The sequence below is a fragment of the Protomyctophum bolini genome (genome assembly GCF_963924005.1).
Source record: "Protomyctophum bolini genome assembly, chromosome: 17".
Taxonomy (NCBI): Eukaryota; Metazoa; Chordata; class Actinopteri; order Myctophiformes; family Myctophidae; genus Protomyctophum; species Protomyctophum bolini.
In genome coordinates this window covers 41,199,876-41,212,430 of record NC_137878.1, presented here as the reverse complement: position 1 = coordinate 41,212,430, position 12,555 = coordinate 41,199,876, and the positions used below count along the sequence as shown (strand labels likewise).

General features: G+C 50.1%; 1 pseudogene across 1 annotated transcript in view; it reads right to left on the bottom strand.

The window, feature by feature from the left end:
- Positions 1-498: 498 nt before the first annotated feature.
- The window catches only part of LOC308331786 (solute carrier family 2, facilitated glucose transporter member 3-like), a 22,917-nt pseudogene continuing 10,860 nt past the window's right edge, over positions 499-12,555 (bottom strand). Inside the window, exons 2-8 of the transcript in view lie at positions 9,042-9,282; positions 7,853-8,015; positions 4,528-4,716; positions 3,375-3,479; positions 2,672-2,769; positions 1,848-2,051; positions 499-860 (exon numbers count right to left, since the gene is read on the bottom strand). The product of the transcript in view is annotated as a solute carrier family 2, facilitated glucose transporter member 3-like (transcript). The remainder of the gene's footprint in view (positions 861-1,847; positions 2,052-2,671; positions 2,770-3,374; positions 3,480-4,527; positions 4,717-7,852; positions 8,016-9,041; positions 9,283-12,555) is intronic.

Here is a 12,555-nt window from a genome sequence, read left to right as displayed (position 1 = left end):
AAGCGAAGAGAAACGGACATTCCATTAAAAGGAGTTGTTCGAAACGTCACAGAGGATTTAAAAAAGAAAAGCCAGCTGAGGCGGAGGCGGCTTTGCTATATAGAAATAACTATAGCGTTCTATTATGTGCAGTTCTATCTATCTATCTCTAGGGTTCTATGGCTCTACCGTACGTTGGTTCTGTGGTTCTAACAGCTGTCCTCTAGTGGTCTACAACCCCCACCCCCCCCCCCGTAGCAGGTGACGACGTAATGGTGTTTTTTCCGTATGACCATTTTTCTTTTCTCCGTCGCTTCTGAACCTCCATTCAATAAACTCTCCTAAAACCCCGCCTCCCGTTTCATCTCCCTCGCATGCACGCACACGCACAGCAGACGCACACACACACGCACACACACACACACACACACACACAAACGCGCGCGCACACACACCACACGCACACACACACAACGCACACACACACGCAACAAACACACACGACAAACGGCCAGTCTTCTACACGCTATCCTGCACGACGGTGGAGTTGGACCTATCCTCCAGTGGCGTGTTCTCGCTGGCGGGGGCGGGGGCGGCGGCCACCAGCGGGACCTTCTCCTTGAGCGGGGGGGAGCCGGGCAGCACCGTTGTGGTCACGGTGGCGCCCGACGTGGTGGTGGTGAGGTCGCCGCCGGGGGCCTCCACGCACCCCCCCCCGCCGCCGCCACCGGCGTTGGAGGACGGGGGCGGCGGGCCGAAGCAACGGGCGATCTCGTCGAACGTCTTGCCGCGCGTCTCGGGCACCTTGAAGTTACGTGAAGACGGGTGAAGAACACCAGGAAGATGGCGAAGATGATGAAGACCCACGGCCCGCACAGCTCCTGAGAACGGGCGAGTGGGGGGGGAGAGAAGGAGATAGAATATCAGGGTAGGTAGGTACCCTCACATGTTCTCCCCGTGTCCCCTAGGGTAGGTACCCTCACATGTTCTCCCCGTGTCCCCTAGGGTAGGTACCCTCACATGTTCTCCCCGTGTCCCCTAGGGTAGGTACCCTCACATGTTCCCCCCGTGTCCCCTAGGGTAGGTACCCTCACATGTTCTCCCCGTGTCCCCTAGGGTAGGTACCCTCACATGTTCCCCCCGTGTCCCATAGGGTAGGTACCCTCACATGTTCCCCTTTCCGTACGACCTTTCCGATATCAAGACCGCTCCGCAAACCGTTCGGCAATCGGCCACACAACAAATACCCGAGCTCGCCTCCCCTCCCCTCCCCTCGTCTCCCCTCGTCTCCCCTCACCTCCCCTCGCCTCGCCTCGCCTCGTCTCACCTCCCTCGCCTCGCCTCGTCTCGCCTCGCCTCGCCTCGTCTCACCTCCCCTCGCCTCGCCTGCGTCTCGCCTCGCCTCGCCTCCCCTCCCCTCCCCTCGCCTCCCCTCCCCTCCCCTCCCCTCCCCTCCCCTCCCCTCCCCTCCCCTCCCCTCGCCTCCACCCCCCCTCGCCTCGCCTCCCCTCCCCTCCCCTCGTCTCCCCTCGTCTCCCCTCCCTCCCTCGCCTCCCCTCCCCTCCCTCCCCTCCCCTCCCTCGCCTCCCCTCCCCTCCCCTCCCCTCCCCTCGTCTCCCCTCGCCTCCCCTCCCCTCGCCTCCCCTCCCCTCCCCTCCCCTCCCTCCCCTCGCCTCCCCTCCCCTCCCCTCCCCTCGTCTCCCCTCGTCTCCCCTCCCCTCCCCTCGCCTCCCCCCCTCCCCTGGCCTCCCCTCGCCTCCCCTCCCCTCCCTCGCCTCCCCTCCCCTCCCCTCCCCTCCCCTCCCCTCCCCTCGCCTCGCCTCCCCTCCCCTCCCTCCCCTCCCCTCCCCTCCCCTCGTCTCACTCACAACTAATTTGGGGAAGCTGATTCCAACGATGAAGTTGGCCGTCCAGTTGGAGCAGCCGGCGACGGCCATGGCGGCGGGCCGCGGGCCCTGGGAGAACAGCTCGGCCACGATGAACCAGGGGATGGGCCCGGGGCCCAGCTCGAACATGGCCACGAACAGCATCACCGCCAGGATGGCCACGTAGCTCATCGCCGGGATGTATTTCTGGAGCATGAGAGAGAGAGAGAGAGAGAGCATGTTCATTTAGTTGACTAAAGCATAGTCTGGATTTTCGGTGGTTTGGTTTAGTTTAGTTTATTTAGGATCCCCATTACCTGTTACACCTGGCAACAGCTATTCTACCTGGGGTCCTCACAGAATAATATACATGCAAAAATTGTAATAAAAACAACATTACAGATATCTGTCACGATTCTGTCTGTTTAATACCTTTTATTATGTCCTAGTGTTTCCTGTTTTCCCTAGTTACTGTTTCCTGTCTTGTCTCACCTTACTAGTTTTCCCCACCTGTGTCCTGTTCGTCTCCCAGCCAATCCCTGCGTTGATTGTTAGTTCTGTTATCCTGTGTCTATTTAAACCCTCAGTCCCTTGTGTTCCCTGCCAGATCTTAAATGTTCTTACAGTGTTTAGTCCTAGTTATATGTTCTCCTAGTGTTCTTTGTATTCTCCTGCGTTCTCTTGTGTTCCTGTGTTTCAGTAGCCCCCATTTAATGTCAAACTGGGCATCCTTTTCAGATGGGGTCTTGCCCTGAAAATGAAATTTGAAAACGGTAATGAAATGAAAATGAATTGTGAAAATGAATTATGGTCATTAACCCACTCACCAATAGGAGGGATATGGTCATGAGCACAGCGGCGATAGACATTCCAGCCAATCCAGCAGGTGTAGGGTCCTTCGTCCCGCCTTCTCGACCAGGAAGAGCTGGATGGTCACGAGGAGGAATATAGAGATAGGTTTGATGTGATACGTGACTGGCAAACACATGCATAATAGGCTACCGGAATTGTTAAACGTAACAGTTAACAAGCAGGTGAAAATTCTATCATTGGGCGGTTTTCTGCGAATGTAATGTTGTCTGTCCCCACGTGCACGGAACGCGCACGTGGGGCGGTTAAAAAAAAGAGAATCATCACAGAGAATCATCTCTGCTTTTGCATGTGATTAAATGTAATAGTATAGGGTACATCATATCATTGGACTTAACCCATTCTGGATGGGAACCCCTGTAGGTGTTTTAAGGGTTATTATGTTATACTTTAGATATTAGATATTAGATATTTAGATAGCAGATCTACAAGCTCACGAGCTTGTAGATCTGCAATCTTTTGAAAAATCGTGAAAATGTTGATTGATCGTTTTATAGGCTATGGTTGTGGACTTCAGGACTTGTGGTTGTTCGTGCGGACAGTGTGTGCAGTGTGTGTGTGTGTGTGTGTGTGTGTGTGTGTGTGTGTGTGTGTGTGTGTGTCACACACACACACACACACACACACACACACACACACACGTGTAGACACAGTACTTACAGACACAATGGTGAAGATCACGTTGACTATTCCAGCTCCGATGGTGGCGTAGATGGGCTTCTTGACCCCCGCAGAGTCAAAGATACCTGTGGAATAGTAAAACACCTGAGAGAGAGAGAGAGAGAGAGAGAGAGAGATGGACAACATTTAGCTTTTTATCACTGGTTTTGTATAGGACGGTATGGCTATATTTAGTTTTATTTATCCAAATGAACTCGGGTGACATCTTGAGTGACTGCAGTGGATCAGGTCCTGTGTGTGTAATGAGACAGCATCAATAGACATACAATTTACAATTTACAATTTAGGTATTTAGCAGACGCTCTTAATCCAGAGCGACTTAATTACATTTAAGCAAGAACAAAAGGCCGGGCCGGACACCCGGCACGGCATTTTGTAAAGCAACCAGCGCTCCCCTTCACCCAGTTCAGCTACAATTAAGGCTGCAGGATGACACAAAGTGATTGAAGGAGTGGGTTGTTATCGGTGACATTTACACCGGTCACGTGACGGTAACCAGCCAATCAGAATGAAGTATTTTGGGACTACCCGTTTTAGAAACACGTGTCTACACACGTGTTCTACACGTGTGTAGACACGTGTGTAGAACAGAGACACATGTATAGTGCGTCAACGTGCAACAGGACATCATTATCAGTCCCACGGCTTGTGGGGACGAACGCTATAAAAACCGCTTTGTTGCGTCTCGACCTTAGAGTATATATATACAATAGAGAAGACACCCAAGTTCTCCTCCCGTCCACTTGCATTGAGTTGCTCAGAAGCGCATGAGGCGAATCCACTCCTCCTTCCGGTTTAGGAACAGTGTGCATTCTGGATGGATTGTCCTCAAACACATGAACGCGCGACAGACCGGCGGAGTGGACGGAGCCTAGTGCGCGTTCATGTGTTTGAGGACCAAAACGTTACCAAACTGCAATACCTTCTTCGGCCACTATGTCCATTGCGCTTCAGGATTTCCTCTGGGTGTCTTCTCTATTGTATAATAACTCTATGGGACGAACGCTATATGAAAACCGCTTCGTTGCGTCTCGACCCGTCGGTGCGGCTTTTCAGGGTTCTCAACGAGGAGCTCCTATTGGTCGAGTGTGTGCGCGCGGCGCGGCGCGGCGCGGCGTGGCGTGTGACTCACGGCGTTGATCCCGGACAGCTGCTGGGACAGCTGCATCATGATGGCGATGAAGATGGGCTGGCGGTAGGAGGCGCTGCGGAACAGCTCCGGGATGGTCACCTTCTTCTCCTGCGCCATCTTGGCGCTCTCCTCCTTCATCTCCTGCATGTCCCTTACTGACGTTCTCGCGGCCGCGCAGGCGCACCAGGGCTGGGGGGGAGAGAGAGAGAGAGAGAGAGAGAGAGAGAGAGAGACATGACATTACTGACATTACAGGCCATTTTGGCCTTCCCTACTTCCCTATCAGTTCAAAGGTGTTACTGATGATGCTAACGAAGGCTCTGTTCCCCTCTGGTCTTCTAAATCATGAGAGTTTTCTGAAAAACCCTATATGTTTCTATGTCGGTGGTTCTCAAAATATTTCATGTCAAGGACCCCAAAAATTATATGTATTTGGCCGCCGACCCCCATCTGAAAATATGTTGTTCCAGACTTTTTTTTGCCGTCATGTTGAAATCTGTTTACGTAAGCCTTTACCCGGCCCTTGGATCTTCCACACCGAATTTCCCAGATTAATGCCAGGCTGTGTGTGTGTGCGTGCGTTCATGCGTGTGTGTTAATGTGTGTGGTGCACGGTGAGGAGGTGTGATCGAAGGACAACTACATGTAGGTCAGTAGCTCTTTGTTGTCATTGGCACAGTGCCAACCTTATGACAAAACCTCCTCTCCTCTCCCCTCCCCTCCCCTCCCCTCCCCTCCCCTCCCCCTCCCCTCCCCTCCCCTCCCTCTCCGCTCCCCTCCCCTCCTCTCCTCTCCTCGCCATTCCAATCCCTCTCATCTGTAATCACTGCAGTTCCGTTCTCATCTGACCTCTGACCCCTGTTTCCCAACCTTTGTCCTGCGGCCTAGAGCTGCCGTTTGTCAATTACAAATCTCTCTCTCTCTCTCTCTCTCTCTCTCTCTCTCTCTCTCTCTCTCTCTCTCTCTCTCTCTCTCTCTCTCTCTCTCTCTCTCTCTCTGTGTGTCTCTCTGTGTCTCTCTCTCTCTTATTGTGTTAAAGTATGCCGGGGGGGCAGATGAAGGGTAATACTATTATTGCCTAGCTGGCACAGCAGATTCTCCTATTCGACCAATGACACTGCACAGAACTATGGACCAATGACACTGCACAGAACAATGGATCGACCAATGACACTGCACAGAACAATGGACCAATGACACTGCACAGAACAATGGGCCAATGACACTGCACAGAACAATGGACCAATGACACTGCACAGAACAATGGACCAATGACACTGCACAGAACAATGGACCAATGACACTGCACAGAACAATGGATCGACCAATGACACTGCACAGAACAATGGGCCAATGACACTGCACAGAACAATGGACCAATGACACTGCACAGAACAATGGACCAATGACACTGCACAGAACAATGGATCGACCAATGACACGGCACAGAACAATGGACCAATGACACTGCACAGAACAATGGACCAATGACACTGCACAGAACAATGGATCGACCAATGACACTGCACAGAACAATGGACCAATGACACTGCACAGAACAATGGATCGACCAATGACACTGCACAGAACAATGGACCAATGACACTGCACAGAACAATGGATCGACCAATGACACTGCACAGAACCATGGACCAATGACACTGCACAGAACAATGGACCAATGACACTGCACAGAACAATGGACCAATGACACGGCACAGAACAATGGACCAATGACACTGCACAGAACAATGGACCAATGACGCTGCACAGAACAATGGACCAATGACGCTGCACAGAACAATGGACCAATGACACTGCACAGAACCATGGACCAATGACACTGCACAGAACAATGGACCAATGACACTGCACAGAACAATGGACCAATGACACTGCACAGAACAATGGACCAATGACACTGCACAGAACCATGGACCAATGACACTGCACAGAACCATGGACCAATGACACTGCACAGAACAATGGACCAATGACACTGCACAGAACAATGGACCAATGACACTGCACAGAACAATGGACCAATGACACGGCACAGAACAATGGACCAATGACACTGCACAGAACAATGGACCAATGACACTGCACAGAACAATGGACCAATGACACTGCACAGAACAATGGACCAATGACACTGCACAGAACAATGGGCCAATGACACTGCACAGAACAATGGACCAATGACACTGCACAGAACAATGGACCAATGACACTGCACAGAACAATGGACCAATGACACTGCACAGAACAATGGACCAATGACACTGCACAGAACAATGGACCAATGACACTGCACAGAACAATGGACCAATGACACTGCACAGAACAATGGACCAATGACACTGCACAGAACAATGGACCAATGACACTGCACAGAACAATGGACCAATGACACTGCACAGAACAATGCACATTAAATCCACGCAGAGTGAGCGTGGTTTAAAAAGGCTGATTTAATTAAATATCTAATATCAAATAGGCCTAAAAGTTTGTTTTTACGGTTTTCGAATGTGGGATATACCCATCATCTACTGCCCCAATATTACAGTTTTTATACAGTACAACACAAAACAGAGGATGATAATTAAGACACATTAAAGAGGCAAGCAGCATCTAGAAGTGCACTCTGTCGAGTGCCTACTTGCGTGTTGTGTTGTTGTTGTTGTTGTTGTAAATAATTACAGAGAAGAAAAACAACAAAAAAAAGTCTTTGTAACCTGCCGTTTTCTTCTACTTTCTAATTCTTTTGTTTGGCCCGAAGAATTGTGTTTGTCGTCATGATTTGTCACGACAAGAGTTGGCTTTGTCCAGCGGCATATAAACGTCTTTAAATGAATACTTTCTGAAAAGTCTATGAGGAAAATGAACGGGGATTTATTTTCCGCATCTCTCGAGGGGGGGTGGACTGCGACGCTCTATAGGGTTTAGGGTTTAGGGTTACCTTTGCGTGCATGCTCCTGCTGTTAAGGGTTTAGGGTTGAGGGTTTAGGGTTTAGGGTTTAGGGGTTTAGAGTTTAAGGGTTTAGGGTTTAGGGTTTAAGGGTTCAGGGTTCAGGGTTCAGGGTCCAGGGTTCAGGGTTTTAGGGTTTAAGGGTTTAGGGTTTAGGGTTAGGGTTTAGGGTTTAGGGTTCAGGGTTTAGGGTTTAGGGTTTAGGTTTAGGGTTCAGGGTTTAGGGTTTAGGGTTTAGGTTTAGGGTTTAGGGTTAGGGTTTAGGGTTCAGGGTTTAGGGTTCAGGGTTTAGGGTTCAGGGTTTAGGGTTTAGGGTTTAGGGTTTAGGGTTTAGGGTTTAGGGTTTAGGGTTACCTTTGCGTGCCTGCTCCTCCTGGCCGAGGTTGATGAGCAGGAAAGCGAGGGCTCTCGGGGCAGAAGGGCAGCAGGATGCACTGCAGCACGGCCGGGGCACCGTCAGGGACAGCAGCAGGGGCCACAGCTTGTCAGAACCCAGGAGGGCCTCCAGGCCGAACACCTGGAACCGTGAGGAGACAGGGTTAGGGCCAGGGGCCACAGGGTTAGGGCCAGGGGCCACAGCTTGTCAGAGCCCAGGAGGGCCTCCAGGCCGAACACCTGGAACCGTGAGGAGACGGGGTTAGGGCCAGGGGCCACAACACTGATCTGTGGGTCAGGGTGATACTACCATACAACACTGACCTGTGGGTCAGGGTGATACTACCATACAACACTGACCTGTGGGTCAGGGCGATACTAACTACCATACAACACTGACCTGTGGGTCAGGGCGATACTAACTACCATACAACACTGACCTGTGGGTCAGGGCGATACTACCATACAACACTGACCTGTGGGTCAGGGCGATACTACCATACAACACTGACCTGTGGGTCAGGGTGATACTACATACAACACTGACCTGTGGGTCAGGGTGATACTACCATACAACACTGACCTGTGGGTCAGGGCGATACTAACTACCATACAACACTGACCTGTGGGTCAGGGCGATACTACCATACAACACTGACCTGTGGGTCAGGGTGATACTACCATACAACACTGACCTGTGGGTCAGGGTGATACTACCATACAACACTGACCTGTGGGTCAGGGTGATACTACCATACAACACTGACCTGTGGGTCAGGGTGATACTACCATACAACACTGACCTGTGGGTCAGGGTGATACTACCATACAACACTGACCTGTGGGTCAGGGTGATACTACCATACAACACTGACCTGTGGGTCAGGGTGATACTACCATACAACACTGACCTGTGGGTCAGGGCGATACTATACCATACACCAGTAAGACGCGCCAAACGCGGGAAGCGAACGCAGCTCGTACATATTTGGTTTTTTTTAAAGATTTATAGCACGCCATCACACTCATGTCACCATGACTCAGCCATAACCATATAAGGAGTCCCCAAAGCAGCTCCATATATGGGCACAAAAGCGTGACACACAGACAGACAGACGTGATCTGCTAGGTCTCATAGTAAGTGCTCACTGCGTTCGCAAACACTGACCTGTGCGATGAGGATCCCCAGCACCACGCCCAGCTGGTGCAGCGTGCCGAAGGCGCCTCTCAGCGGCGTGGGGGACACCTCGCCGACGTACATGGGCGTCAGGCCGGTGAACAGGCCGCAGAAGAGCCCGATGACCAGCCGGCCGGCGATCACCATCTCGTAGGAGGAGCAGATGGTGGAGAAGCCCATCAGCAGGCCGCCGATCACCGCCAGGACGTTGACCAGGAACATGGAGCGACGTCTGGAGGTTAAAGGTCATTATGCAACATGGGGTTAAAGGTCATTATGCAACATGGGGTTAAAGGTCAGGAACATGGAGCGACGTCTGGAGGGAGGACAGGTCATTATGCAACATGGGGTCAGGGGTCATTAGGTCAGGAACATGGAGGGTTAGGGTAACATTAGGTCAGGAAGGAGAGGTCATTATGCAACATGGGGTCAGGGTGACCCTCACAATAAAACGGGCACTCCTCTTTGCTTCATTTTCATAAAGAGATTATTATGGTTAATCCTATCGAAGGCACGGGACGCATCAACAAAACAAAATGTGGACTGATTAATTTACTAGACTTGCATTTGCACACAATTTCCTTGAAGAGAAAAAATACATAAGTCATCCATGCTTTGATGAACAAATCACTATTAATTTTAAACAAAAGCGTTTATAACAAACGTCTATTTAACTTAAAATAGGTATTACATAGAATTAAATAGGATTCAACCTGACTTAAGCTAATTTATTTACTGACTTGAGTTGAGGCGATTTTGCATATTTTGGCCTAAGACTGTGTAAGACTGTGTAAGACTGTGTAAGACTGTGTAAGACTCTGTAAGACTGTGTAAGTCTCTGTAAGACTGTGTAAGACTGTGTAAGTCTCTGTAAGACTGTGTAAGACTGTGTAAGACTGTGGTGACTGTGTTTGACCAGAGGTTGCAAAGAACATTCAAGGCAATGTTAAACGGAAGGTTGTAAAGAGAGCGATGCTTCCATTAAGGTTAATAGCTTTTTGACAGCTATCACCTCAACCTGAATTCAGGAAAACACAAGAGACACTTTAACAAAAGGGCCATAACAATCCACTTAGCAACCACAGCAGTGCATTTAAATGTTTCAACTATGTATGACAGTCTGATCAATACTTACTACAAACAAACATAATCCTTCTGGGAGATAGACGATAGCACAGATTGAGAAGGATACTTGTTTTGTATCATTTTGGAAATCAGTCCAAATCCAAAGTTTGACCCACTTGACTAGGACCTACTGAAATGTCGTGGCTCAAAAGAATAAACATTGGAGACAGTGTTGTTTTTGCAGCAAATTTCTATTTTAGTTTAGTCACATAGTCTTTGGACTGAAACTTCATTTAGTTTTAGTCACATTTAGTCACCTGGAATGTCTAGTTCTAGCGGTTCTAGTTTTAGTTGACTAAATGTCATAAGATTTTAGTCGACTAAATCTACAGTTGATTAGTCGACTAAAATGTATTTTGGCGGGTCTTGATGCCGTCGTAATGAGTGTTTTTACACTTGCTGAAAATAGCAGATCTACTCTGCTATTTTCAGCATGCAACCAAGTGTAAAATGACTTATACTGGATCTCTTGTCCACTAGTCCCTTCGAAATTGTCAGTATATTTAGTCTTAGTTTTAGTCATCATAGCTTAGTTTTCATTTAGTTTCCATTTGTTTTTGTCAGTGAAAAAAGGTAGTCGACGAACATCTTTCGTCTTAGTTTTAGTCGACGAAAACAACACTGATTGGAGACAAACATGCACTGATGTGTTTACTGTAATAATTACTGTAATCCTATAAAAAACCTGTCTGCTGCACACGTGTCGGGGCGATCGAGCATAAATCATGTACAGTTATTTTTTTGAGAAACGTAATTATTAAGTCATTTGTTCAACGTTGCCTTCCTAATGATGCAGTAATTGGTGGAGGGAGAATGGACCGTCAATCACAGTGCGTGCGTGACTGTGTGTGTATAGTGTGTGTAGTGTGTGTGTGTGTGTGTGTGTGTGTGTGTGTGTGTGTGCGTTGCGTGCGTGCGTGCGTGCGTGCGTGCGTGCGTGCGTGCGTGCGTGCGTGCGTGCGTGCGTGCGTGCGTGCGTGCGTGCGTGCGTGCGTGCGTGCGTGTGTGTGTGTGTGCGAGAGAGAGAGAGAGAGAGAGAGAGAGAGAGTCTGACATCACACCTCTAGAGGGCGCTATAAACCTGAGTCAGGGATGAAGTGTCTTCCTTTCTAAAGAGGAATGAATGTACTGTTTATTTTTAAAACCAAGCTGAATTCACATTAGTCGTCGTTGTTGGTACAGTAAAGTACAGTAAAGTACAGTAAAGTACAGTAAGTACACAATGGGAGGAACGTTCCTGCCAGGAATCTGAGCACATCTTGTGATCCGCTGGATTGATCGGTACAGTACACCTGTACACTGAGGATATCCACCTCTTAAACCCCAGGGGGGTAAAGGGTTAATCTCTTAAACCCCAGGGGGGTAAAGGGGGTAAATCCTCTTAAACCCCAGGGGGGGTAAAGGGGGTCAATCCTCTTAAACCCCAGGGGGGGTAAAGGGGGTCAATCCTCTTAAACCCCAGGGGGGTAAAGGGGGGTCAATCCTCTAAACCCCAGGGGGGTAAAGGGGGTAAATCCTCTTAAACCCCAGGGGGGGTAAAGGGGGTCAATCCTCTTAAACCCCAGGGGGGTAAAGGGGGTCAATCCTCTTAAACCCCAGGGGGTAAAGGGGGTCAATCCTCTTAAACCCCAGGGGGGTAAAGGGGGTCAATCCTCTTAAACCCCAGGGGGGTAAAGGGGGTCAATCCTCTTAAACCCAGGGGGTAAAGGGGTCAATCCTCTTAAACCCCAGGGGGGTAAAGGGGGTCAATCCTCTTAAACCCCAGGGGGGTAAAGGGGGTCAATCCTCCTAAACCCCAGGGGGGTAAAGGGGGTAAATCCTCCTTAAACCCCAGGGGGGTAAAGGGGGTCAATCTCCTAAACCCCAGGGGGGTAAAGGGGGTAAATCCTCCTAAACCCCAGGGGGTAAAGGGGGTCAATCCTCTTAAACCCCAGGGGGGTAAAGGGGGTCAATCCTCTTAAACCCCAGGGGGGGTAAAGGGGGTCAATCCTCTTAAACCCAGGGGGGGTAAAGGGGGGTCAATCCTCTTAAACCCCAGGGGGGGTAAAGGGGGTCAATCCTCTTAAACCCCAGGGGGGGTAAAGGGGGTCAATCCTCTTAAACCCCAGGGGGGGTAAAGGGGGTCAATCCTCTTAAACCCCAGGGGGGGTAAAGGGGGTCAATCCTCTTAAACCCCAGGGGGGTAAAGGGGGTCAATCCTCTTAAACCCAGGGGGTAAAGGGGTAAATCCTCCTAAACCCCAGGGGGGGTAAAGGGGGTCAATCCTCTTAAACCCCAGGGGGGGTAAAGGGGTCAATCCTCTTAAACCCCAGGGGGGTAAAGGGGGTGAATCCTCTTAAACCCCAGGGGGGTAAAGGGGGTCAATCCTCTTAAACCCCAG